This window comes from Ammospiza caudacuta, chromosome Z (genome assembly GCF_027887145.1).
Source record: "Ammospiza caudacuta isolate bAmmCau1 chromosome Z, bAmmCau1.pri, whole genome shotgun sequence".
NCBI lineage: Eukaryota > Metazoa > Chordata > Aves > Passeriformes > Passerellidae > Ammospiza > Ammospiza caudacuta.
Window position 1 is genome coordinate 76,378,202 of NC_080632.1, and position 27,078 is coordinate 76,405,279.

At 36.4% G+C, this 27,078-nt stretch overlaps 1 protein-coding gene across 1 annotated transcript in view; it reads left to right on the forward strand.

Annotated features, from left to right (window-relative positions):
• Positions 1-587: 587 nt before the first annotated feature.
• The window catches only part of PRLR (prolactin receptor), a 126,181-nt gene continuing 99,690 nt past the window's right edge, over positions 588-27,078 (forward strand). The window contains exon 1 of the mRNA XM_058823702.1: positions 588-665. The gene's annotated coding sequence lies outside the window, so the exon portion shown is untranslated. The remainder of the gene's footprint in view (positions 666-27,078) is intronic.

Consider the following 27,078-nt stretch of genomic DNA (forward strand, 5'->3'; position numbering starts at 1 on the left):
GTTTTTAATGTAACTTTGGTTGTTTGAAATATATTTTAACATGATATTTTATATGATATTTTAACATGATATTGTACAAATATATTTTAACATTATTTCTATCTTCATTGTTACGTGACTGTTGTAGGAACTCGGGGAGTAGGTGTGAGCATATACTCCTCTAGAGTGGGTGTGAGCATGAACTAACATGTGAGAATCTTGGTTTTACTAATGAACTAACCTTGAGTGTGCTTGTGTTCTTTTTGATCACTTTCTTTTCCTATTTCTTATTCCTTCTTCTGTTGCAGGAAGGCCTATATCGTTTTAACTTTGATTTTATCCTGCCCAGTATTCCTCCAAAAGGAATGAACTTGAAATCTTCATTGTTTATTCATTAGTAATTATTTTAAAAGAAATTTAGGTTTAGATTTGTCACATCAGTCATTATACTTTTTTTTAAGCATTTGTAGTTCTTTTTTTCTGTGTTTTGCAGCTGTAAAGGTACTTATGAAAATTAAGTAATTAATTTCATTTTAAGGTAGTTGTGAAAATTAGCTTCCTTTCCTAACTATAGTCCTTTTCTTTTCATTTGTGCAGACGTAAAATACATGATGTCAGCCCAACCGTGTTTGCAACTGTCACCTGTTTCAAAGAATTTTGTAAGAATTAACTCTGGGGGGATTGCTGTAAGTACTTTGTCTAATACCATTAGATTTCTTTCTAAATGTAGTTGTATTTAATATAAAAGTTTAACTCCTACATAATACTTCATCATTAGGGCTTAAAATGCCTAGTTAATGGTTTGGTTGTATATTAACATTAATTTTAAAATGTGTAAAATATTTTATGACTATGATTTCACAGAGCATGGATAATGCAAGCTGCTCATAGTCTTTACAGACTGAACACTCTTTTTAAAAATAATTCAAACAGTCTGTAATTTTGCAAAAGCCCCTTAGTTTCATTTAATTATATTTTACAACCATTTTGTGTGGTTCAGCCACCTGTGTAAATAGCAGCTTTCTCAGAACTGAAATGAGCAAATAATTACTCACAATTTTGTATACGCATTATTTTATTCAAAATAGCTTTTCACAATTTTGCTTAAAAACACGAAGCACAAAGAGACTAAAGAACAAATGGTATTCAACAAATGCTCTTAATTTGAGTAACTGTGGTTATGCTACTATACCTGCTGCATCTTGCTGATCACTACTATCTTGGCATTTAAGAAAATCGATATTGTCATTCTTACTGCATTCTTTCAATGGGTCGGGTTTACTTTTTTATTTGTGTATTTATTTATGTATTTATTTATTTAGTATGTAGTCCATAGAAAAATAAGTTTAATTATACATTCTACTTTTTTTCTGAAAGCAGTAGAATTCATAGTTTTTACAACTTCCCGACGCTAAATTGACCAATGTGGGCCAGTCAGATTGAACTCTTCATCATTGTTTCTTGGGAGTTTAAAAACAAAACTAACTAAGCAAAGCCAAAAAGACTCCCCAAAACCCACAATAATTTTCTTCACATTTTAAGCCACTGTTCCTCAAGATAGAAGGTCAGTGTCATGGGAAATTGTCTTCATAGTTGTGCTAGCCTGATCTTTTTTGTCATGTAAGTTTGTACACTTGAGGTATTTGAAAAAGAAAATTAAAAGCTGATGTACAACTATATTCAATAGGAAAACAATTATATGAGTGGAGTGATGTATTCTTGGTGACCTGTGTTGCTTAGAAACAAACTGCTGTTTTGTCAATTGATTAAATCCTTGTCTTCTAATTGTTTTTTACTGGAAAGTCCATTGCAATGCCTGACTCAGACTTGGACATTCCTCAATTAACCATGAGGTCAAGCTACTGTCTGCTTCTTTCCTTCCTTCAGTCTCACTTCATCTCAGCTAAAATCACTCAGACACCTGTCAGTGAACATTACTTATATAAAGTTTCATTTATTAATTCTGAATTTACCTGGTGTGAGTTGAGTTAGAGCACATATGATCCCATACTGCATTTCTGTAACATTAGCTAGTGCACACACAAGAAAAGAAAAATAAAAGCATTTTGCTTTCATATTAAATTAGTTGATAGATGGTCAGGTAAATAATCTACCACCAGAAGCTTAGCCTGTCAGCATTGTTTGAACAAATTTAAAACAATGAAGTGATTTTATATGGGATCTATTCTATGCGTTGTACTGCATGCTTTTGGTGAAGTGCAAGAAATTATCTGGCTAGATTTACTGTCTCAGTGGGGATTTTTTTTCTATTAGTCACCGAAGAATACTTTTAGAATCACAGCTTCCATATTCAGCTACAGATTGATGCATTTTTTTCTCTTGGTTCACACTTTATCTTAATTATTGTAAAATCCTTTTCTCAAACTGAAAAACATAGCCATGGTCCATATGTGTTTATATAAAATACTACTGCAGTGTGTAGTTTCTCACCATCTCCTTTCTATATCCACCTTTAAACTTGTTCCCAGACTTCTCATTTTAGACACCAAGTGTTCCCTCCCTTTCTATGCTAGCAGTTATTGCCCTTTTCTTAAAATTTGTAGTGGTATTTTTTTTGCTTTCTCTCATGTTGTGTTTTGCACTTGATAGGTATATATAGATATATATCTATATATCTATATATACCTATCAAGTATATATGGATATATATATAGTATATATATATAGATATAGATATAGATATATAAGCATTCAGTAATTCCCTTACATTCCATGGCTTCCTACTGTGACTTTTGCTCCATGTACTCACTAATTCAAGAACTGAGTTTCAGAAGTGTTCAACCTACTTAGGGAAGGTCCTTGAAGTAAGTAATAGTAAGAAGTTTAACAGAAGTAAGAGTGTCTGGAAGATCTTCACAGCTTTTATTTTTTTTCCCCGCAATGACCATAGAAAATAGCAATAAATAATATATTTTCAGGTGGGATATACCTTAAACCTGGACAACATATGTGTTTCTGGATACTGTGGTAACTGCTGTTGTGTTGTCAGGGAAACAGCCTTGTGCTCAGTAGGCAAAACCAATGAGGATTAAGCAAAGCTATAATATAGCTAAGTCCCTGTGACCTTAGCAGGATCAAGATCTGTCAGTTCTTCACTTTGCAAGTGTCCCTTAAGAGTGAGGGCGATATGCATAAGTAAAAGCATACCTGCAGTATGCCTGGTATAAATATCAGACTTGAAGTATTCTAAGAAGTGAATGCATTTCTCAGTTAGATGGATTAAAAGACTCCGTTTGTGTAAGTAAAATCTTTATCAACTAAATGATAGAAAAGTTTTTGTGTGAGCTATGAATTGGAAGAGATAATAACTCTGGAGTCTCTTTTATTTTTGTTGAAAATTCACACAGAAATATACCAATATAAAAGTACATTAAAGTCACAGGGATAAGAAACAAAGTTTATGACGCTCTGGGGTGCGGAGTAGTTGCCAACAGTTTTCAGCACAGTGTTCTTTTTTAATAAATATTGATGCATGTGTTACTAAAATAAACCTCCAATACAGACATATTATTTCATTCTGGTTTTTTGTATTAAAAAAATTTAAACTTTTTCTGCTTAGACATTAAATTATTTTTTCTTTTTCTAACACAAAAGAGAATATTACACATTAGTTGAATTTTCATAAAAAAATAAGAATAAAGGAGCAACTACTTATGATGTGATTTGGCAGAGTCTCTGGAGTTTATTATTTTTTTCATTCTTGTATTGTTGTGTAACATCAAATGTGATTTAATGTCTTTCTTAATTAGCCCTAAGGCTTAATTATTAAACTACATGTATCAACCATTATATTTTTTAAGTATCTCTTGTGTTACATGTCCATTATAAAAAAAAAAAAAGTTAAAATCAGTGTTAGTTTATCTGCAGAAAATGACAGATGAACCTTTTTCAATACTTGTCCCATGTCTTGTGCTGAGAACGGAGCATATGACGCAAAGCGTGAAATGAGATATCTGATTATGAAAATGGCTTGATTTCTAATGGCTTGATATCACCTTACCTTGTGATATGTTTTCTTTCATAGTGCTTTGTTTTTACCTTTAGGTTAATCTAAACCTCTGGCTAAAGCTGCTGGATTTTGTTAATTTTGATTATTCTTTCCTGCCATTCCAGTCCTTTTTATCAGTGCTCCTGCATTTCATTATTTTTTATATCTCATTGGTTAAAGTAACTGTGTGGTTTTCTCAAAATTATTGTCTTTACCATTTCATCAAAGTTACAGAAAATTTCTGAGTATAAGATGCTTCTTATGAAAGCAAGTTGAGGTTCTTTGCAGCATGTTTAAAGCCATTATAGAAATATTGAAATTGACCTGATTTCATTGCTCCATTTCTGAGAATAGCCATTTTCCTAATACGATATTTCTATCAGAACATCAGGGGAATAAATGAAGCAAGAGGACAGTGAAGACTTGGCTGCTTCTGTAAGTTCAATATGATGTCAGCCTTCTTAACTATGTAAAATGTGCAATAGAAAAGTTAGAAATGAGAGCATATTCAATACTTTAAATATTTAATGCTTAGATATTTAAGAACAGAACAACATCAAAGTTTTTAGAATGCATACAGAAGTTGACTTAAAAGACTGTAGCATAAGTTCTGAGAGAAAAATGCACTGTGATTAAAAACAGAACATTAATTTGCAAAGTTAAAGGATTAGGAAATGTACATTTCTCATTTCTATTTCTTCTTCTATTATTAATTTTTTACTTTCAGTTTTCATGCCAGGTACAGAGCTGAATACTTTTCTTAGTATATTACCTATATCTCAAACTTTTTTCCCTTCTTATATTTTTTCCTAATTTTTACAAGTAAATCTGTCCTTATTTTCTCTTGGTTCACCCGCTGTTAGAGCTTGCTAATATGAATGACCTTGACTAAGATAAGTAATCAGTAATGACTAACTCAGAAAACAATAAGTAGGATCCTTTTTTTGTTTTTTTCTCTAAACCAACTAACTAGTTTAACAATGTTCCAATAAATTACTGCAGGCTGTCTACTACCCTGCTGTTTTCTTGGATAATCTGCAGTCCTGAACAATTGTGATAGCAGCAGCAGCCTCCCCAGTAGTTTTGTTTGTGGACAAAGAGGCAGATCAGCCTTTCCTGGCTCATGGAGTGCATTAGGTGAATCCAGGACATGTCATCCTCCCTGTGCTGTGCAACTGATCCATGAGTGCATAACAAGTCTAAGATATTTCTAAAGCTGTTGATTTACAGCAGGCCATCTGTGCATGGCCCACAGCCACGTGTCCAGGTGTTCCAACTTGTTTGGTAGATACCTGCTCTTCCACATGAAATGCTGACAAATACAGCTTTCTCATTCTGCTTTAAATTACTGGTGTTACTTTGGTCCATCTATTCTAAATACAATGTACCATGGACATCTAATTTGTTTGATCCAGACATGGATTCAGAAGTAGTCATTGGAAAAATACTAATGTGAAGTCAGTTTAATTCTATAGTATGAATATGGGGGAAACCAGAACTAACAATGCTCTTATCATGTCTGATTTTTCTTCCTCTTTCATCTTACATAGCTATTGACAGTGCTGTAAAATATAAGAACAGTTTACCAAATCAAAATGTTGACATTAGTCACATATTGACAACAAAACTCCAGGAAAAAAATGAGGTTATTGAAGACCTCAGATGTTTAGGTTGCTGTTGTCAAAAGACCAAACAGCAACTGTAGTTTTAATTGAAATAAATAAAAGCATAATGTCCAACCTCTAATTTAGTCCAGTGACCTTCTCAAATTGAATTCTTGTGAATTGTATCCCCATAGATTATGGAACATTAATTCCATTGCTATTACGAGATTATGTGTTTATCGGAACACTTTATATTGATTATTTCTGCACTACATTGTAATGTTTTGAATTTGGAGCACTGTACATTAGACAGATATTTAAATGGGTGTGTTGGATGCTTTCTTTTTCTATGATTTTTTTTTTTGTAATTTACCTTTAGACTTCTGACCTACATGTTTAAAAGTTAAATTCATCATAAGAGTGACTTGCCATAAATCACTTTCTGAATAGGTTTGGGTGAGTAAAACACTCAGCCTTGGAACACATTTTTTCAGGTTATGAAATACAGATGCTATGGTGGGTATATTAATTAACTGGTGTGTGGTTTCCTTTAAAAAGGACATCTAGCAATGTGCTGTTGCCCATCAGTTTTAAGTGAAAGACTGTCAACCACAGCAGCTACCTGTGAACAACTGAATGTTTTTGTAGTAGATATCTTTGTGTCACTGCAGCAATAAGTAGCAAGGGTTAGGTAATCCTAACAGAAATCAAGGACACTAACAACAAACCAAAACTATATCATTCTTTTGCAAATTACTTCCCCTGTTTTTTCCTATGGAAAACGATGCAGAATGTTTATATCAACATACTTGTATTCCTCTGCATACTTGACTGTATTTTTATCATTTGCTGCATTAGTATTTATTTTATTTGTGTTTTGTATTTATTGTACTTTGTGTTTTGTATACAAAAAATAAACAAATAGAAAAATAGCCATAGGCTTTAACATCTATGGATATTCTTTAAAATCAGCTCACTGTGGGTGTGTTTTTTATGTAAGTATATGTGATTTACATATTGATTTTCAATTTACAACCCAGTTTAAACTTAGATGTAGATTCAACCCAGAACTTCAGTTGTAAGACTGTTATCACTATCTTTGAGTTCATGTCCTCCTTCAAGTCAAACTGTTTCACAGCATGTCTTGGTTTGAAAAGACAAGTCTCTGCTAAGGAAGGCAGGAGCCTCTCTTCAAGTGGAAAATGTAAACCCCCTCCCTCTGAATTATTAAGGCGCTCTCAGGCAAAGATATGGGAGTAGGAGTAACAGTTCTTTATTAGGAAAACTAAAAATGTAGTAATAGAAAACAACACTGACAGAGTCAGAATATGACCTGACATCCTGTGGGTCAGGGTGTTGTAGCAGTCCCATTAAATGGTGGCTGCAGCCCTCCTGCAGTGACAGATGTGGTTCTGTTGGAGCAGTGATCCTGTTGAAGGTCCAGTGGTGGTGTAGATGGGCCTGGTCTTCCTCTGGGAACCACTGGAAAAGAAAGCTGCTCCTCTGGGACTCAAGGGGAAAGGCTGCCTGTGGTGTTCCGAGGCTCAGATTGTATCCAGGTGGGAACGCTTGGCTCCTCCCCCTGGGCAGGATATCTCCTGGAGGGAGGACTGGTTGTGGAAGAGATAAAGACAACTGCCCCACCTGGTTTTAACAGGTGACCCAATTAACAGAAGACAACTGCCCCACCTCTAACAGATGGCAATAGAATGCACACCCCTGGCCACATCTAGCATCTCCTACCTAAGACACAGCAGCAGTGTTTAATCATGTTGCCTTGAAGCTTACTGTGATCCAAAAGCAGCGGGCAGGCTAGACAGTGCTTAAGGGTGCTCCCTTATGGCTCACTTCATCTTTCAGGAGACAACAAATTGCTTCAAGGGAGCATTAGCAAAATACCTCCTCCTATGCCTGTCCACATCCTAGCTCAGGGAGCAAGGAAACTGATGCAGATGTACAGAATTGTGAAGTTGTAACTCTGCACTGAAGGAAAGTGAAGTGTGCTGCTCACAGCTGTCCTCTGTCTATAAATAGGGAAGATGCTTCATTTCAGAATCAAAGTAGTTTGGTCTAATTACTTGTTAACACTAATAATACTTGCCAGCAACGCATGGCATGCTACCTTATAATTTTATTTTTAGACAGTTTAAAAAGGAGGTGTTTGGGGAAGCCTCAGTGCCCATTGGGCTTTTTGATCTCTTGCTGAGTGTTGTGCACTTTTTCAGATTATTGATTGAAACAATATAAAGCATGCAAGTTTTCCACTCCTACTATTATTTGAAGTACTGGTTTCAGTTTAATGTTTCAGAAGTGATAGAATCAAGTCCAGAAAATTATTAATAGAAAAAATGAGAAAAATTCAACTGATTTGCTAACATTCTTTGCTGTTCCCATTTCAAGCCTGCAATTTAGTAAAACAGTAAATACTAGTGATGCTTCCTCCCAGAGATATTATGTTCTTCAGAAGTAATAATATTCAGCCTTCTTCAGCCAGAGAAAAACACACAGAGGATAATTTGGATTACCAGTTCTGTTTTTTAAGGGTATTAACAGGCCCACGTCCAAGAAGGTGATTACTTCAGTGCTTGTTGCTTAGGATTTATATTGAGGCACATGGTTGCTAACTTAAAAATGCTCGGCTTGCTTAGGAAAAGGTATTTAACTCCTTTAAGGCACAAAACCACAGAAATAGCTGCACTGGATCAAAGCTGTTCATTTTTCCTATATTCAGCCTGTGGTTGGGGTTCATAACCCATTCTACAGAGAAAAAGGCAAGAATATTGCATTTACAGAATAATCATCTTAATAACGAAAAATTTCATGTTGGGTTCTGGCTGCTTCTGAGGCTTGATTTACATTCAGAGACTGCTCAGTTGAGGGCAATGGAGAAAACAAAGAAAACGTGAACGTTACTCTTGAGTAAAGGAGAACAAGAAGGAAAAAATATAGAGAGGCTTATAGATTGACAGTGACGCAAGTAGCTGACAATGTCTTCTGAATAGTCAGTATTTGATAGATATTTCCTGAGCAAGTATAAAAAAGAAAGTGGGATAGATTCAGGATAGAATTTTAGGGAGAGAGGATGATCGCATCTGTTGAGAACATAGTGAAAATCTTGGATATATTGTAAGGGAAAATAAGAGACTTTTGGGATATCGAGTGTTGTTAATTGCACGTCCTGATACACAGGTTAGTTCACAGTCGTAAGTGTTCTGATATGAGGTATCTGAAAAGCTCCATGTTTAGCCTGATAATAAACAAGACAAGCACTGCAATGCCGACTTCTTGCATTTCTTTTGCACTTTGGTACTTACAGTTTCTGAGTCATAGCAGCCCAGTATATTTTCACTGCATCATTTGTTGTTTTGTAAGCCTGCATTGTTATCTCCTTTCTAAGTTACAGAGTCCAGGACTTTTTTGTCTTTTGTATGATGTTTTTTTCTACACCTTTCCTTGTATTTCTAACATTGTATTAAAATTTCTGTGTGAATTCCTTCTGTTATTTTTGTATTCTTCTTGGGTTTTGGGGTTTTTTTTTGTTTGCTTGGTTTGGGTCGGGTTTTTTTTTGGTTTGTTTTGTTTTCTTTTTTATTTGGTTTTTTGGGTTTTTGGTTCTTTTTATTTGGTAGAGTGTTTTTTAAACTGAAATCAGTAATACTAATATAGATATGTCTTTGATTTCTGTAGTCCATATGAACACTGGAATAACTGTCCTCCATTCTAATTCTTACAGGATTTCTATTCAAGAGAGGGATTTTTGTTAGTAGGTTTCTTTCTTAGTACATGCATTTGGTTTCATCTTCATTAGGTACAAGTAGTTTGGTTTTTTCTTTCAGTGTCCACTGAGTATGTAATTACCAAGAAAATTGTATTTGTTAATGTGATTTTTCAAAGTGGAAATTAAATCTGTGAGTGTTGTCTTGGTTATAGAGCAGAGCTCAGGTACAAACTACAGTCAACATGCATGTCTTATACACTGGTGCTTGTGAGATTGGACTAGAGGTTCTTGCTGTTATCTCAGTGTTACTTGTTTCTCCCAGGGGATTACTCTTTGAGGTAATACAACTTCTAAGAGTTGAGGTTACAAACACCCTATTTAAAATGATGTAGTGTTTGTACTGCCAGAATCACAGTTAGGCAAGCAGATAATTTTCATCCAGTCATCCCTTTAGTCAGATATCTGATATGATCTTAAGTGTTCAGGATTGTGGGTTTCAAGCCTACTGAATTCCTTAGCATATGATATTAGGTGTATTTTACAAGTCCTACACTGGACACAAGGTAAATGTTGCTCTGGAACTTTGTCCAAGAATTTTCAGATTATGTGACTTTTGAATCTTCTGAAAATATAATATGCAAGCTTCAGCAGAACATAGCAGAAAAAAATAATTACATGCATATTTTGCACTGTATTAGACATAAGTGATACTTGCCCTACTTCTGCAAATCAAACACATGCGTTTCCCTCTAAAACTCCTTTCAAATATCAGACTTCCATTTTGGCTGAGGCAGAAACTTAGACTGGTTGTAACAAGTATTAGGTCTGCTGGAATGACAGATATTAGATACATAAGTTTCTGTTTTACTGACTATGTGAGCCACTCATAAATCTTTAATATAATCTGGCATATGTACATGACTCTGCTGCATCACATTTTCTTAACGAGGTTCTGTTTAAATTTCCCATCTATTCACTGGCATTTTGACAATTCCAGAAACAGGTCTGGCAGGATTTTTAAAACAAATATTCTAATCTGGTTTATAATGCTGCAATTTCTTTTCCATAGTAGTGTTCAACTCACCTTTCCCATGCAGCAGTGTTAATGTCTTTGATTACTAAATTTCAGGTAAAAATTCCCTCTAAATTTCTTTTCCTTGGTATGTGTGCAGTAGATGTCTCCTATAAACTACCTTGATGAAAGGAATTGGGTAGGATGCTAGTGGCCTGCAAATATTTGCCAAAAATGTAAACAGAATTGTGTTTTGAGGTCAAAAATGTAAACAGAACTGTGTTTCAAGTTCTGTGATTTTTTTGATTGAATAGCTCACTTGGAAGGGACCTACAATGATCACCTGGTCCAACTTATTATCACAGAATCATAGAACAGTTTGTTTTGGAAGGGACCTTAAATGTCACCTAATTCCAACTCCCCTGTTATGGGTGGGGATACTTTTCACCAGACCAGATTTCTCAAAGCCTCTTCCTAGCCCTGAACAGCTTCAGGGATAAGGCATCCACACCTTCTCTGGGCAAATTGTTCCAATGCTTGACAACCCTCCCAGTAAAGATTTTCTCCCTAAAGTGTAATAATAATATACACACTTTCAGTTTAATGACACTCTCCCTTGTCCTGTCACTATAGGCCCACGTAAAAAGTCCCTCTCCTGACTTCTTCTCCATCTTCTCACCTTTTCTGTATTGCAAGCCTGCTCTAAGGTCTCCCCAGAGCCTTCTCTTCTCCAGGTTAAATGTCCCCAACTGTCCCAGCTTGGCTCCAACAGGTCTGTGTCCTTGTGTTGGAGAGCTTGATGCACCGTTCCAGGTGGAGTCTCACAAGACCAGGGTAGAGGAGGAGAACCACTTTCCTTGATCTTCTGGCCACATCATTCTTCAGCAAACACAGCTTGCGAGCCCATGTCGTTGGGTTATGTTGAACTCCTCATCCACTTACAGCCCCATGTCCTCCTCCTCCATAGGTCTGCTCCCCATCCATTCTCCTCCCAGCCTGTGTTTGTGCTGGGGAATCACCATGACCCAGGTGCAGGACCTTGCACTTGGCCTTGTTGAACGTCACAAGGTTCACACAGACTCACCTCTCAAGCCCATCTTATACATGTCCAGTCCCTCTGGATGGCTCCCTTCCCTCCAGAGGGGACCACACCACACAGCTCGGTGTCATCAGTGAACCTGCTGAGGGTGCCATCGATCCCCCTGTCACCAGCAAAGATGTTGAACAGTGCTGTCCCCACACGGACCCCTGAGGGACCCACTTGTCACTGGTTTCCACTTGGGCATCGAGCCATTGATTACAATTAATTGACTCCAACCTCCAGCCCATCAAGATATTCAAGACTGATCACTGTTCTTAGGACTCTCCAGTGGTTCCCTTGCCATGAAATCTGTTCCTTTGGATTCTGGGATTTTCCTAAGCATAAACTGATCTACTGATCACACTGATTTCCTGTCCCTTTCTAATTGCAGTCTTTCCTGATAATTTTAAGTTTTCATAGGATCTAATATAACCAGTTTTTACCAAGTACTATTTAAATATGCAGTTGAATTTTACTTTTTCTGAAGCAATAGAGTTGGTAAGACTTCAGGTTTGTGGCCTTGTTTTTTGAATAACTCCATGGGTCTTGAGAGGATATGACTAAAGCCTCTACTATTAATGGAAGAATTACCAGAATTACCAGGATACCAGGATCACTGAGTGTAAAATTTGCACATAAGTTCTGCTCCTTCTGTGTATTGACTTTCATTCCTTTCTTCCTAACTGGGAGTATTATTAGAAGACAGTCTAAATTTATAAGTCTGAATTTTCATCTGTTTAAAATCATCATAAGTCACTTTAAAACAATGCAGCCAATTGCCCTCTTGGGTTTAAAAAAAGAAGAAAAAAACCATACAAAAAGTATGTATATTTTTGGAAGATGTTTAAATATAAAATAGTCAGTTTTCTCTGGTATGAAAAACCTCTGTTTAGTAGAATAATAACTTTTTGCAAATATATTATTATTACTATGGCTTCTTGATAGCATCTTTAAAGAATAATTCTGTATTCTTTGTTCAAGTATATTTATCCATTTTTTTCCATTCTTTTCCATAATTAAAAAATACTTGCATTTTCTTGTGCTTATGTTCCTTAACTCTCTTAAATTCCTTGCCTTCCATTCTGTAGATTACTTCACATGTATAAGTTACTAGTTAAACTGTCCCTCTTAGAAATCTAGGGATGGGTGATACAATTCAAATTTAAAAAAAAACAAAATACAGTGCTGTTGAATTGATTCTAATTGTTAAGCAAGAGGCACAGTGTTAGAGTCATAGATTCATAGACTCATTTTCATTGGAAAACAACCTTTAAGTTCATAGAGTCCATTAAGTTGTACCAGTTAAACCAGTGGCAAAAGCAGTAGTTGTGAGAGAATGAGAGAACCAAATCTCAGGATGCCATTGATTCAGAGTTTCTTCTTTTTGTATGTTTTGTTACTTTTCTAAGATACTGCTGAAATCATTTTAATGAATTGTCTCTTTAGTTGGCATTTAATATTCACTTATCTTTTTGCTCTGGCTTTTCTGTTGTGCAGCTTTTCCCACGGTGAACTGAACTAATTTGCAATGTTGTCAGACTGTAAATGAGTGGGAAAAAGAGCTAGTACTTATCTTACATTTAGGGCTAAAGGAGGGGAACCTAGGCATGCGCACCTGCCTTCGAAAATGCTGCAATTAAGATGAGTTGCACATCAACACAAATAATTTAGTGACTTCGGAGGTGTGTCCCTTCAAAACTACCAAGTCCTTTTCATTTAATTTTGGCTATTTGCAATAGTTAGGTTTTTTATTCTGTTCCAGATCTTCTACTGTTACATGCATTTGAAACAGATTTTCCAATGTATCTTCTGTAAGGAAAGCTCCTTCTGTTTGTTTTCTGACAGCCTCTCATGGTGCCACTGAAAAGTCTTCATGACACTCATAAGCCAAAATATTTTAACAAGGTCACTCATTTGATTAATTTTTTTCTTAAAATGAAACCCTAAATTGGTGTATATATATTTTTTTTATGTTGGACATGAAGTAAAGAATATGATGGACAGAGTTGCAGATTAGTTCCTTAATCACATAAATTTTGATCATGTCCTGTACTTTGCTGAGGACTGACTCAAGAGCTTTTCCTTCGCTTGTAGGTTTCCTGACTGAAGTCTCTGAAATAATACATTTTAATATCATAAACTTTTACCTCACAGTGCACCCCTGGTTTACATCATTGTTTGCTTCTTGCTCTTAGGTTTCCTGGTCTCCCACAATATGTCACAGGCACAGTCACCATCCTAGGTTCCCTGTCAGTATTATAGTCTTAAAAATCCTGTGCTTTCCTGCTTAGGTGAGAAATCCCATTCCATACTGATCCTGTTTTCCTTATTAATCCAGTAAACTCGTTTATCTGATTTCATTCAGGCATTTTAGTATTTAACACTACTCCTCTGTTGCAGCAAGCAATTTTTCTGTTTTGTGTACTGACCAATAAGCTTTTAATTTACTGTTTTCTTTCACCATGTTTTTATATTCCAATGTTTTTAAAGTAATTTATAGCCAGCCATTTTGCTTCCTGCACTGCATTTCTTGTGTTGTGCTTTGTATATGTTTTCATATGTGTGGTAATATTTTTTTGAGTTTACCGTGAGTTACCATGCAACTCTATTCTTAATCAACCAATAAACTGAATCCTCCTATATCTGCAAAACAATACAAGTAAGTAATTTCTATTGCTCTTTACTTTTTATTTGCCCATCATTTCCACCAGTCCACCAGTACAATATAAACTTTATTATATTATTGTCTTAAAATTGAGTATATCTAAAACATATATACACCATACTTGATCACTGTGAGATTAAAAAAGTGCAATGCAAAAGTTAAAGAGAAGCAATTAAATCTGAATTCCAGAGTCCGAGTGGAAAGCCATATAGGTATAAATATGACATGTTTATGGATTGATATATGTTTTGTGGAAGGAGGTTGCAATTTTTATCATACATAGTAGTAGGGACAATTTATTTTTGTAGGTGCAAAAAGAAATGCACTTATGCAATAGATCATAAAGACTGAGAAGATTATTAAGTGATAGGATTTCCAATATTAAATAATAAAATATCTGTACAAAATGTTGGAGGAAATGGCAGTATTTTTTTGTTGTTTTGTAAATATTTATTAATTTCTTACTTTAAACCTTCTTTAATTTTCTAGGTATTGTAGAAGTCATTTTCATTAAGACTGAGATTATTTGCATTAAATGTTACAGTATTTTTCATTCTCAGTCTTCTTTTTCATGCTTGACAATACTTCAGAGTTGAAATAATGATGAACCAAACACACAGTTAGTGTTTTGTTATTTCAAGCTTAGAATATCTTGGAAAGACAGCTTAGATTTTAGCCCAGTTCTGGATGCATTAAACTCACCTTTTCCATCACCTTAAGCAGGAAGTTTCCTTTTATGTTGGGATCTTTGACTATAGCCTCCTGGAAATAATTTTGATTTGCTTTTTATATTCAGTTCAAAGCAAGGGCATTCAGAGAAGGGGTTTTGTTTATATTTTTGTTCTGTTTAGTAACAGGAATAAACATCAAAACAAGACATTAGATCATGATAGAAATAGAAAAAAAATCAAATTAGAAGAATTTCTGTATAAATAGATATATAATTACAAGCCCTTGAATTTTTGTAATTACACATACTCGAAAAATCCTCTATGTCATTGCCGTAATGAAAAAGCCATCATTTCTCTTCAAAAGCACTTCAGAAAGCAAAATTCAGACAGTCTGCCAGCATATTCAATTTGTGCATCTCTCACAAAAATTGTACCCTATCTTCAGTAAGGAAATTGGTCTTCTGTTGAAAGCAAAGTAATTACAAGAATTTCTCAGAAAAAAAGAGCATTTCTCTCATCACTCCTTGGATTTAAAATTGTAAATACTTTGCTTTTCCCTTGCTCCCTCATCTGTTTAATTTCATGAGTATATAGGTCCCTGACCTTGGCCTGATTGACAAGGGAAGTTAAAACTGTAAGCACTTACTATTCCTTTCTACATATCAGTGAAAGGATGTTAGGAATATTAAATGGATAAACAAAGCTTAACTAATATTTAAATTATGGAAGGTATGATGTATGCCATTTTGTAGTAAACAGTTTACTTAATAATATGATTTTTTTAATGTTAGTAAAAATCTGAAATAATGTGATTAGAAGAAAAAGCTTTCTTTTTTTTTTACATATGATAAACATGTGTCAGTATATTGTGTCCTTGCTACTAGAATTTATTTTACTTGGTTACAATTAGCAAATATTAGTAAACATGAATTTACAGACTGTTTATGCTCTCCACGTTCCCTGAACTGCTCCTTTCGGACAAAATTTTACTCTGTCTTGTCTTTATCCAGTCTCTAGATAGAAACGACAGGGCTGCTGTTTCATCACAGTTGTGTGCATTCCATATGCCAGGTTATGTATGTTACCAGAGAAGTAAAATTGAACAGAACGTGGAAGTTGCCAAAAATTATTAATAAAAATTGTTAGCAAAACTAGATTGCTTTCCACTAGGGAATGAAGTCTTCTGTAGATACACTCACAGTTTTTATTTTCTTAATATTCATACTAAGATCCCAGATCCCACAATAAAGTATGTTTAGAAGGAGACTATGAAGTAGACTAAGGAAAATTGAATTATCATGCTGTTGGCTTAGCAGTGATTTTTAAAATTCTCATTTGAAGTTCTCTTTCTACCTTCTGTATTCTTTGGAGACTCTCACATAAACAATAAAAAGTGTGTGGATATTAAAGCTTGTATTTCCCCCCTACTTCAATATATGATTTTCCCCCATCCTCAGTCTTTTATTAGTATTTTATGTTAAGAAAGTCTAACCAAGAATCTCATTCAGCGTTTAGTTCCAAGATTTAAGTTCAGCTGGACGAACAAGTTTCTCACATTATTTTATGCTGGTCGTTGGGGAAGCTTGGAAAGAGATGAAGAGATGAAAAGGCTGGGAATCCCACTGGATATGAGTGAAGTCTTCATAGTCGGTTGGACCTGATACACCTGATGTGCATCCCAGAGTCCTGAGGGTATTCACTGATGAAGTTCCCAAGCTGCTCTCCATGATATTTGAAAGATTATGGCAGTCAGTTGATGTTCCAAACAATTGGAAAAAGGGAAATGTACCCATTTTTAAAAAGAGAAAAAAGAACAACCCTGGAAACTGCTAACCTGTCAGTCTCACCTCTGTGCCTAGGAAGATCATGGAACAGATTCTCCTAGCAATTGTGCTGAGGCACTTGGAGGACAGAGAAGTGATTTTGGACAACCAGTGCAGAGTCACAAGGTCCTGCCTGACCAAACTGTTGACTTTCCATGACAGAGAGACAGCATCAGTGGATGAGGGACGGGTTACAGATTTTATTTATCTGGACTTCTGTAAAGCCTTTGACATGATCCCCCACACATCCTTTGCTTGATATTGGAGAGACATGGGATTGAGGTGTGGACTGTTTGGTAGGTAAGGAATGGATTTGACAGTCGCCTTCAGTGGTCAACTGATGGACATCAGTGACAAGTGGTGTCCCTCAGGGGTCCAAACTGGGGCAAGTGTAATTTAATATCTTCATTAATGACATAGAAAGGGATCGAGTGAACCCTCAGCAAGTTTGCAGATGACACCAAACTGAGGTGGTTTTGACACACCTGAAGGATGCCATCCAGATACCTGGACAAGATTCCAGGAGGAATGAGCCTATGGGAAACTCATGAGGTTTAAGAAGCCCAAGTGCTGGTGCTGCATCTGGGTTGGGGCAACCCCTGGAATCAACGCAGTTTGGGAATGAACAGCCCCAGAGGAGAAGGGCTTGGGGGTGCTGTGGGTGAGAGGCTGCACATGGCCCAGCCATGGCACTCCCAGCCCAGAGAGCCAAACGTGTCCTGGGCTGCACCAGAGCCCCGTGGGCAGCAGGGCAGGGAGGGGATTCTGCCCCTCTGCTCTGCTCTGCTGAGACCCACCTGGAGCCCTGCATCCAGCCCTGGGCTCCCAGCACAGGAACCACAGGGACCTGCTGGAGCCAGCACAGAAGAGACCACCAAGATTATTAGAGGACTGGAGCACCTCTACTGAGTGGAAAGGCTGAGAAAATTGAGTTTATTCAGCCTGGAGGACAAAAGACTTCAGAGCAACCTGATTGTGTCCTTCCAGTACCTGAGGGGAGCCTACAAGAAAAATGCAGAGCAGCTATTTACAAGAGCATGTGTCTTGGTTTAAGACAGTCTAAAGGAGAACAGTCTAAAATGACTTGCCCCCCTTTATAGGTTTAACTAATCCTTTTCCACAAATAAGGAGAAAACAAAGATGAGCAGGTGTAAGTGGAAAAAAATGACAGTTTGCTAACAAAGGAAACTGCAATAGGCAAAAACCAGTAATTAAGATACAAAATTTCCAAAACATATTTCCGAGAACCAAGAGAAACCCAAAATGCTGGAAATGTCGTTTTTGGGACGGTGCCTGTTGCAGGTGACTGTGTGGGGAGACAAATGGAAAAGATGGCGGCAAACCCTCCCCCTAAGATGGCGGCCTCTGCAGGCAGCAACACGGACCAGGAGACAACGGATGGCGGCAAACCCTGATGAGATGGTGGGAGATACGGAGCAGTTCCAATGGCAGATGAAGACTTCCTGGCTTGTGTGGGGCCAGCTCTGCCACCCGCTGCCTCCTCCTGCCACGTGCACCAGTGTTGATGCTGCTGTCTGCCAAGCAGCTGGTGTGTCCAGGGGAAAGAACTGCCCTGTTGTCACTGTCCTGGCCCTAGAGACTGACTCAAGATCCATGCTGCCCATAGGGTTTGAAAAATTCACCCCAAAATAGTTTTTGCTTGTGAAATACACTTTTCTGAGTGGCTGCTCTTGCAAGCCCAGGAAAAAAAACCCCAACCACCTGAAGCAACACACTCCAAAGAGGAGCCTTCACCTTCTACCAATTCTTCCACGAAAGAGAGCACTCCCTGTTTCCAGTCTCCACATTAAAAAGGGATATAAACAATACCCCTCTTCCCCTACCTCAGGATTTCCTTTCTGGCTGTGGTGCTGGATCATAAAGAAACAGTAAGGGTTTTTTGGGACACAGATAGTTATGCAATACAATCGTGTTTTGGGTTACCCGAGACCACATGGAGTTGGACAAGACAGTACAAGGGGCAGTGCCTTCAAACTGATGGAGAATAGGTTTAGGTTAGATATTGGGAATATATTCTTTACTGTGCGGCTGGTACCTGAATGAGCTGCCCAGAGAAGTTATGGATGCACCATCACTGTAGGTGCTCAAGTCCAGGCTGATTGGGACTTTAAACAACCTGGTCTAGTTGAAGGTGTCCATTCCTAGGGCAGGAGGCTCAGAACTAGGTAATCTTATCTTTTCCAACATAAGCCATTCTAAATTCTATGGTTCTGTTCCCACATTGTCCTCTCACTGGATACCAGCGACAAGAGCACAGCACCTCCCTGTCCAATCCCATTCCAGCGGAAGCTGTACAGAGCACTTAGTTTCTCACAAGTAAGCAAAATTTGGCATCATTCAAGTTCAAATCTCTAAGTTCTTTTCAATGGAGCTAGTCCTGATTTTCACTTTGAACATGTTTATAGGTTTTTCTGTGTACATTAACACAGAAAACAGTTTGAAACAATATTCTTAAAATTGCCACATTTTAATATGTTTATTACTATTTCTGACTCTTCATTGCTTGATGTTTAATTTTAGCATTTGAAAATTTAGTACCACATCAGAATGACTTGCAACTACAGCAGATTTCAGAGCCTTCTGAAATGAAATCCAAGATGCTAAAAGATAAGAGAGCTCGTATGCGTATTTTCTGAAGGTTATGTGTTTAGTGAATTAATTAAAACCAGTGTGAAGGCTTCTGTGCTACATGTTCATGTCTATAGAAGAACAGAGAAAAGGTGTGCAGGGAAATAAAGCCAATGTACTCTTATGAGACCTTAAACATGTTTCTATTTAAAAATCACTTCATGTTAAGTTGAGAGTATTTGCATATTGTTAAGCATGGAAAATATTTACAGATCTGAAGACAGAGTGTGTACATGACACAACATTTGAGTTGTCCTTGTAAAGGTTTTGTATCATTCTTCTTTTGTGAAGAAAAGATGGAGCATTGTACAAAAGCAGGAGAATGACAGGAGAAGGGCATCTGTAGTGGGTTTGGCCTCAGAACATCTTGTACTTCTGTGTAGCTATTCTGATCATGTAAGAAAGGAAGAAGACATTACTTTAGACATGGTAACACTCATCCAAAGCAGAGTTTATAGTTTATGTAGAGGAAATGGCCAGGTATCAGGGTATTGAACCACACTGACAAAGTTATTGACTAATTTGATATATATTTTATGTGGCTAATGAAGGGAGAAGTCTTGCTGTGTTTATTTAGTTGTTCTATTGCCACTACATGAACAAGAATGGCTAAAAAAGCCTCTTCATGTATCTTGACAAGAAGATGCAAGCAATATTCAAAATACTCAATATTCTGATAGAATATTTTTAATATCTTATATTTTATATTATATATTTTAACTGGTTTTGACTTTTTATACAAAAAAAAACATTTTTCTACTCCACTCCAGCTTTACCTGCACGTATCTATAGTGCACTTTAAATGAGTATAATTTGTATGTTTGTTACTGTTGATGATCTGAAACTCACTATTCTGCAGTAACATTACCTAAATGGTATTCCCAGTTTCTGTGCTGTATTTGGACCTGAAAAATCTACCATCCTGGAACTGGAATTCATTGAAAGCCCTTAAATGCATAGAAGCCACTGAGCAAATACTCATTTTCTTTAAAAATGTTCTTCTATTCCACCACATTATTTGTTAATGCAGATAAAGCATATAAAGATTTACAATTTTCTGATGATGGTAATTAAAAGATACATGTTCGTCCTCAAATATTGAAAATCTACCAGGATATTGATAAGGTGTTAAGTTGTTTAGAATTTATGGTGATACTTTAAATGAATTTTACAACATCTACTTCTTGATATAAAAATTGTGATTTATGAGTACAGTGGCTGAGAATATTTTAGGTCAAGGTTTAACTGTAGACAAAATGGAGAGAATTTTTTTTCTTTCACAACATTTTAGTGATCCATTTAAAAAAATGAAAAAAAAAAGAAAAAATAAATTTAAGAAAGGAAAGTAATCTTTTGAAGTCTGGAGCCTGATAATATCTTGTACTTTCTTTGTGGAAGGTTGTTTTACTTCTTGTTTAATTACATTTGCTTCACATCTATGTAGTGCATTACTGCAGAGTTACTTGGTAGAGTATTAGGGCCAAATGTTGTCTTTTGTTTCAACCTAGTATTTGAACTAGGTTGATACAAGATGTTGAATATTCAACATTGCTTGGGAAGAAGGAGACAAAATAAAACACTAGTCAAGATTCAAACAGCCACTATACATTACAAAGACACCATCAAGACCTCCATAAAAAGTGGTCAAAAGCCAAAAAATTCTTGAACAGGAAAAGAGAAGCAAAGGCAATTTTCATTTATATTCTTTTAAAGTTAATTATATTAACTCAAAAAAACATGATTTCTGAGAGAATTTGCTCTTAAAAATACTGTACTTGCACCTTCCAAAAGCTCCTGTTAAAATTATATAGTAGAGTCAACCAGCAAAGATCGGGCTATTTATATGATTGTGATTCTGCATTTGTTTTTTAATAAGTAATTTAATGTAGGAAGTTCTTATTGAATAAATACCATAAATAGGTCTAATTTGATTGCTGAAACTATTTTAACTTCTAGTCTACCAAGTACAATATGTGCAATAAAAACATTAATGTTGCTTCCTGTTTTGTGCATGATGAAGTTTTGCACCATAATGTTTGAACTGTTCTGTAACACACTATGGAAATGTCTGTTCTACCAGTTTTTAAAATGGGCAACAATGACAAATGTACTGAAATATAAAGTATACTAACATAGTTCCTTGATTAACTATCTGGGATACATTCATGCTACCAAATATAGAGCAGATCATAGTCCAGAATATCTTGTTTCGAGTCTTTGCAGAGTGAGGATTACATATTCTGCTAGAGCCCTATGCAAAATCAGAATTATCCTGCAGAAAGAACAGCTGCAATATTCTAGATTTTCTGGCTGGTGGAAGCAGGTGTAGCTAGAAAATGGGAAGAGGGGAAGGAAGTGAAAGGTGAAAGCTGGAAATCCTCTTGCCTTTATTCTTGGTGTAGCTGATGCTTAAAATATTTTCAGTGTAAGCATTTCTGTTGTACTAACATGACATAAAAGTGATTCCCTAGTACTTGTTCTGTGGAAACTTCTTTATGCTGCTTTGTGAAGAGAAAGGAAACATAAAATTCTGTGGCACTTCTTCAGAACATATACAAGAAGATAGTTGAGAAGCCTATGACAGGAAATGTCTCTGCAGTACATGGCCATGTGACCAACAGGTAACATTTGGATGTTAAATTGTTGAGAAAAGACAGGGAGATGAAGGGATGATGAGACAGACTCAAGAGCAGCCGTGCCCAGAAGGGCTTGGGGGTGCTGTGGGTGAGAGGCTGCACATGGCCCAGCCATGGCACTCCCAGCCCAGAGAGCCAAACGTGTCCTGGGCTGCACCCAGAGCCCCGTGGGCAGCAGGGCAGGGAGGGGATTCTGCCCCTCTGCTCTGCTCTGCTGAGACCCACCTGGAGCCCTGCATCCAGCCCTGGGCTCCCAGCACAGGAACCACAGGGACCTGCTGGAGCCAGCACAGAGGAGGGGACACCAATTGGTTTAGAGGACTGGAGCACCGCTGCTATGAGGAAAGGCTGAGAGAAATGGGATTGTTCAGCCTGGAGGACAAAAGGCTTCAGGATTACCTGACGGTGTCCTTCCAGTACCTGAGGAGACCCTACAAGAAAGATGGAGAGCAGCTATTTACCAGAGCATAGAGTGACAGGACAAGGGGGTTTGGTTTCAGACTGATAGACAGCATCAATAGACTAGCTTTTAGGAAAAAAATCTTTACTGTGAGAGTGGTAAGACACTGGATTGTGTTGCTCAGAAGTTCAGATGGCTCATCACAGGAAATGTTTAAAGCCAGGTTGGATGGAACTCTGACCAACATGGTCCAGTGAAAGGTATCCCTGGCCATGGCAGTGGAGTGTTTGCAATTGTCTGTCATGAGACTTAGTTACTATCCCCTTTTTTTTTGTTTTTCCATCCCCCTGATTTTTTTTATTTTTACTCTCAATGCCTTCCCACTTATTCCTGTGATTGCAGTTCTTCAAAGTGTGGGTACTTACAACAGCCTACCTAAGCTCTTTGTTCATAGTCAGTAAGAAACAGGCATTTGTCAGCAAAATTTTTCTTTTTTAAAACAGGCAAGATGAGTCACCTTCTTTAAGAGCCTGTTTCTCTTCATTGACCATAAAGAGGCCCCACTGAGCTCAACTACAAGTTCAGCCATAGGCATCTGCTTAAGTGAGGTGAAATTTGTCATTTTGAAAGAGTCATCTGATGAGGAATACACAATCACCTCAAAGTTCAGCTCAGTTGGACCCATTACTTCCTTGTCCCAAAATGGCCACATTACAGTGACTTTTCTGGTGTGCATTTTACTTGACAGAGTTGAATGTTTTGCTGTTATCTAGTTCCCAATAGTACTTTCAGGATTGCTTCTTCAAATAACAAATCTCCAGGTTTCTTTTCTTACACTCATTAAACCAAAATCTTTTGCCTTATTTAATAATCCTAAAGATATTAATAGATCCTGGAACTTTGATACAGGCTATGAGGTAATGAATAAAGAATGTGGGTTTTTAAAATATATTAATGAGACATTGTGTGAAATGGATATAGACATATTAACAACTTTCACAACAACAGTAAATACTTTTCAGAGCAGGAATGGGAAATCCCTTAACTTGTTTCTATTTCCCTCACTAAAATATGAGAAAAGTATCTTGGGAAAACAAGAAGCTGTTTAACTCATTAAATGTTTAATCTTGAGATTGTATGGACCTTTTATTCTAGGCACTGAGATATGTTGTGGAAACTCCATTACTGAGGGTGGGAAGAATGGAACGAAATCAAAAGAGGAACGGGGAAAAATGAGGATGCAAGACCCCTCTTTCAGCACTGTCAAAGGGTACTATCTGCTCCTAAAGTCATTTCGAGATTTAGTACAGCTGCTTTTCACTGAATTGTATCACTGAAGTTCCACTTGCCATAATCTGCAGTCCCTACTCTGATGTCAGGATGTGAACCTTTGCCTTAGCCTGTGAAGTTCTTATTTCAGATGTGATTCATAAGGTTCTTTAACTATTCTAAATGACTACATGTTCATTGTCTGTTATTAGGTAACTTAAATTAAGTGATCTTCTAATTAGGTCTTAAAGGATACTGACAAGGTATAACTGACATAAGAATATTTATGTTGAGTTTTATCAGTGGCATGAATTTAGTTCAGTAGTTTTCAGCTATGCAAACCTAATGATAATTTAACTATCCTTAAGAATTATCTCATTCACTGGCTTTTGTTCACCTCTTGTTACATTTTGCAGCAGAGTTCTAATTGAAACACTATGAATTGTGAAGAATAGGAAACAGAAAAGTGTCTTTTATATTTTTAGTCATCCTATAAATAAGCTTAAGTTGAGCAGATAATTTATTAGTAATTATTTCTTTCCAAATTATTTGGTCCCTTCAGACGACACGGAGGTAGAAAATCTTCCCTCATTGATGCCACCTTTTTATGTATTTGTTATGTATGGATATGTAGAAGATTTTGAATTCCAACCTGATGACAGAAATTTTTTTAAAAGTATAAGAGATAACTGAAGCTCAATAGAAATATTTTTTCTGTGATTATGATGATTTGTAGTATGTTTTGTTTCCGGTCAGATGTGGTTGTAAAACAATTTCCATTGGCTTTTTTCAGCATGCTTATGTTTGCATGTAAAACTGTAAATATCAACAAAGAAAACAGTATTTCTGATCAAAACTTTGGTCAAATAAAGGTACTTTTCTCCCACACACTGCTCAGTGGAAAATTCCTTACTCAATGGAATCCTTAAATGTGCAGGTGTTCTTTTATAGACTAGTCTGGCTGTAATTTCTTTAACATGACTTCAGTAGGTTAGCAGCAATTCAGAAATGTTTGTTTCCATTGCAAATAAATACTTTTTCTTCTGCATCTAGGGAAAATACAGGATTTGTATTTGTTGCTAGGTCTGTGCATAGGCTTTTGGGTGAGCAGGCCTTTTTAGCACACCTGATTTTCTTAAAGTTGTACATTTTTCATTTCTAGTTCCAGTTTCACCACCATGCTAGCAAGATAGAGAGTACTGTAAAGTTATATAACAGTGACTACATATAACAAATAATTGTACGGAATCATCTTCAGGTTTTAAAGAGTACATATCTGTCTTTTTCTGGTACTGTCTTGGGCCCTATTGATGGTCACAGATGTTGCACAAAAACAGTTTGTTTTCACACTAACAAAGTTTTTGACTAATACAGGCTTTGGTTGGAAAAGAAAAGCATCAGTCATGTTACAGTCCTTTGCACTATCATTTCTGTGGTCCACTGTGATCTCACTCTGTGACTCAAACAGCAAATTTGGTTGCAGTGATACTAGGAAGTTAGACCAGTTTCCAAGTGATTTCACTTCTTATCTATCCAGAAGCTGCATGAATGATTCTTAAGTCATGGAAAACATATTTGTTCTAGCTAGCCATGAGAGAAATAGGATGAATAAGTTAATCAGATAAAAACAAAAACCAAACCAAGCAAAAAATTACCAAAACAAATAAACAAACCAACAAACAAACAAAGGAGGGGTAAATAGCAGCAGGAGAGAGAAAGAAGCTTGGAAATTCATCTGTTCACATCCTGGCACATAAATGGTATACATAGAAGCAAAGTTTTGCCCAGAGAAGTAAGCTAAGCATGGGCAAAGTGAAGTCACTAAAAGAGACTTGAAGGTTAAGAAAAACTCAAGACTTCAACATTTAATTTTCATTAAGTGATTTCATGATTGGTTGAAATTAAAATCCAAGCTGCTGTGTATGTTGATGAGAAGGTGATCACATGTAAATGTTCTTGAGATATTGTCAATGCTATGGTTAATAATGTCTGAATACTAGTAGCTGTCTTCTTTAACTACAAAGATCATAACTCAATTTCTCTTTCAAAAGAGCTTTCTATCTAATTCTAAGAATGAAGTATGAAGCAAATTTTTTTATACTTACTCATCTAAGTAAGGATTCATGTAAACCAATGTTTCTGGAAATTTGTTCCAAGGCAAATAGGTTATTTTGCAGGAGGTAGCATTTTAACCATCCAGAATTAACTTATACACCCCTTTAATTAAGGGGGTTGTGATCAACAAGTGGTAGAATGCCTCAGTCTTTCAAAGCCAAAGCCTTACTTTAGTTCACTCAGTTTTGAATGTGCACCTGGATGTTGACTCTATTGTCCAGGCTATCACTCTGGGGTGTGGATAATTGAGCAGCTAGTGGACAGAAGACCATCTGCTCACCATGGTAAATAATCCCTGTAAACAAGTTCTTGCCTCTGTTCCCTAAATGTGCTATAAGTCTGGAGAACTTGGAAATCATGTAACTTAGAAGTGCATTTAGCTTTTATTTTTTCTGTGTGTTCCCATGTTTGCTGTTCTGATAATTTTCTGTAATTTTCCCAGTTCTTTGTCACTTAATTCAGCAGTTGCTCTGCTCCTTTGAGGTATTATGAAATTTGGCTATCTCCAATCTCACTTAAGAAGTCATAAGTCTCAGTGGCAGCTGCTAACTGTCTTGTTAAATTCTGGGTTTTCTTTGATTACTTTTACTAACTGCCAGCTTCTTGACCGGCAAGAAAGCAGATGTCAAAATCAGCTTTTGCTTGGGAGTCAATTATCTATGATTGACACTCAGTGACAGCTGTTCACTAAGGTAGAAACTGTTACCTAACTTCTCCAGTACTCATATTCAATACAGCTTTTTTCTTGGTTTTGTTACTCTTTTTCTTTTGACAGTGCTGTGCATTTCTCATGCATGGCTATTCTTATTTTGGCTATGTTAAGATACAGTCAAACACCAAAATAAAAGTATAAAAGTAGACTACAAATGAAGAAATTACAATGAATAGCCAAAATCAAAACTTCCCTTTTTATTTCTTTGTTTGGCATTTGGTTTGAATGTATCACAAGGTCTTGGGTTGTTAAGATTTCTAATACAGAATTTGGGTTATACTCTGCATTATTTTAAAGGCATTTTTCTATTTCACATTGCCCAGCTGAAGTATGAAGTTACTTTAACAAAATTGTTAGTCTGTGTCAGACAACCTGTTATATTCTCTAGGAGTTTGAACTGACGGAGGTTTTTTAATCCAAAGATGATATTATTGGAAGTTTTGACTTCACTGAGAAGGAGTTTAACCTTTTAAGTAATCTGATTGAAACCAAAGCTCCCTGATGTTTATCCTAATTACTTAATACGGGTTAAATGACACGTTGTCTGGCATATGTCAGCTACTACATCAAGCTGGGATTCTTTAAAAATCACCAGCTCACCTAATGTCGTAGGACAAACATTTTTTTTAGTTCCCTGAATTTCATTGTCTTGTCTCATGATATCATGATTTCCAGCTGTCATTTGAGACTGCATGCAATTTTATCTTTAATGTTAAGCTGAAAGAAAAGACCTTG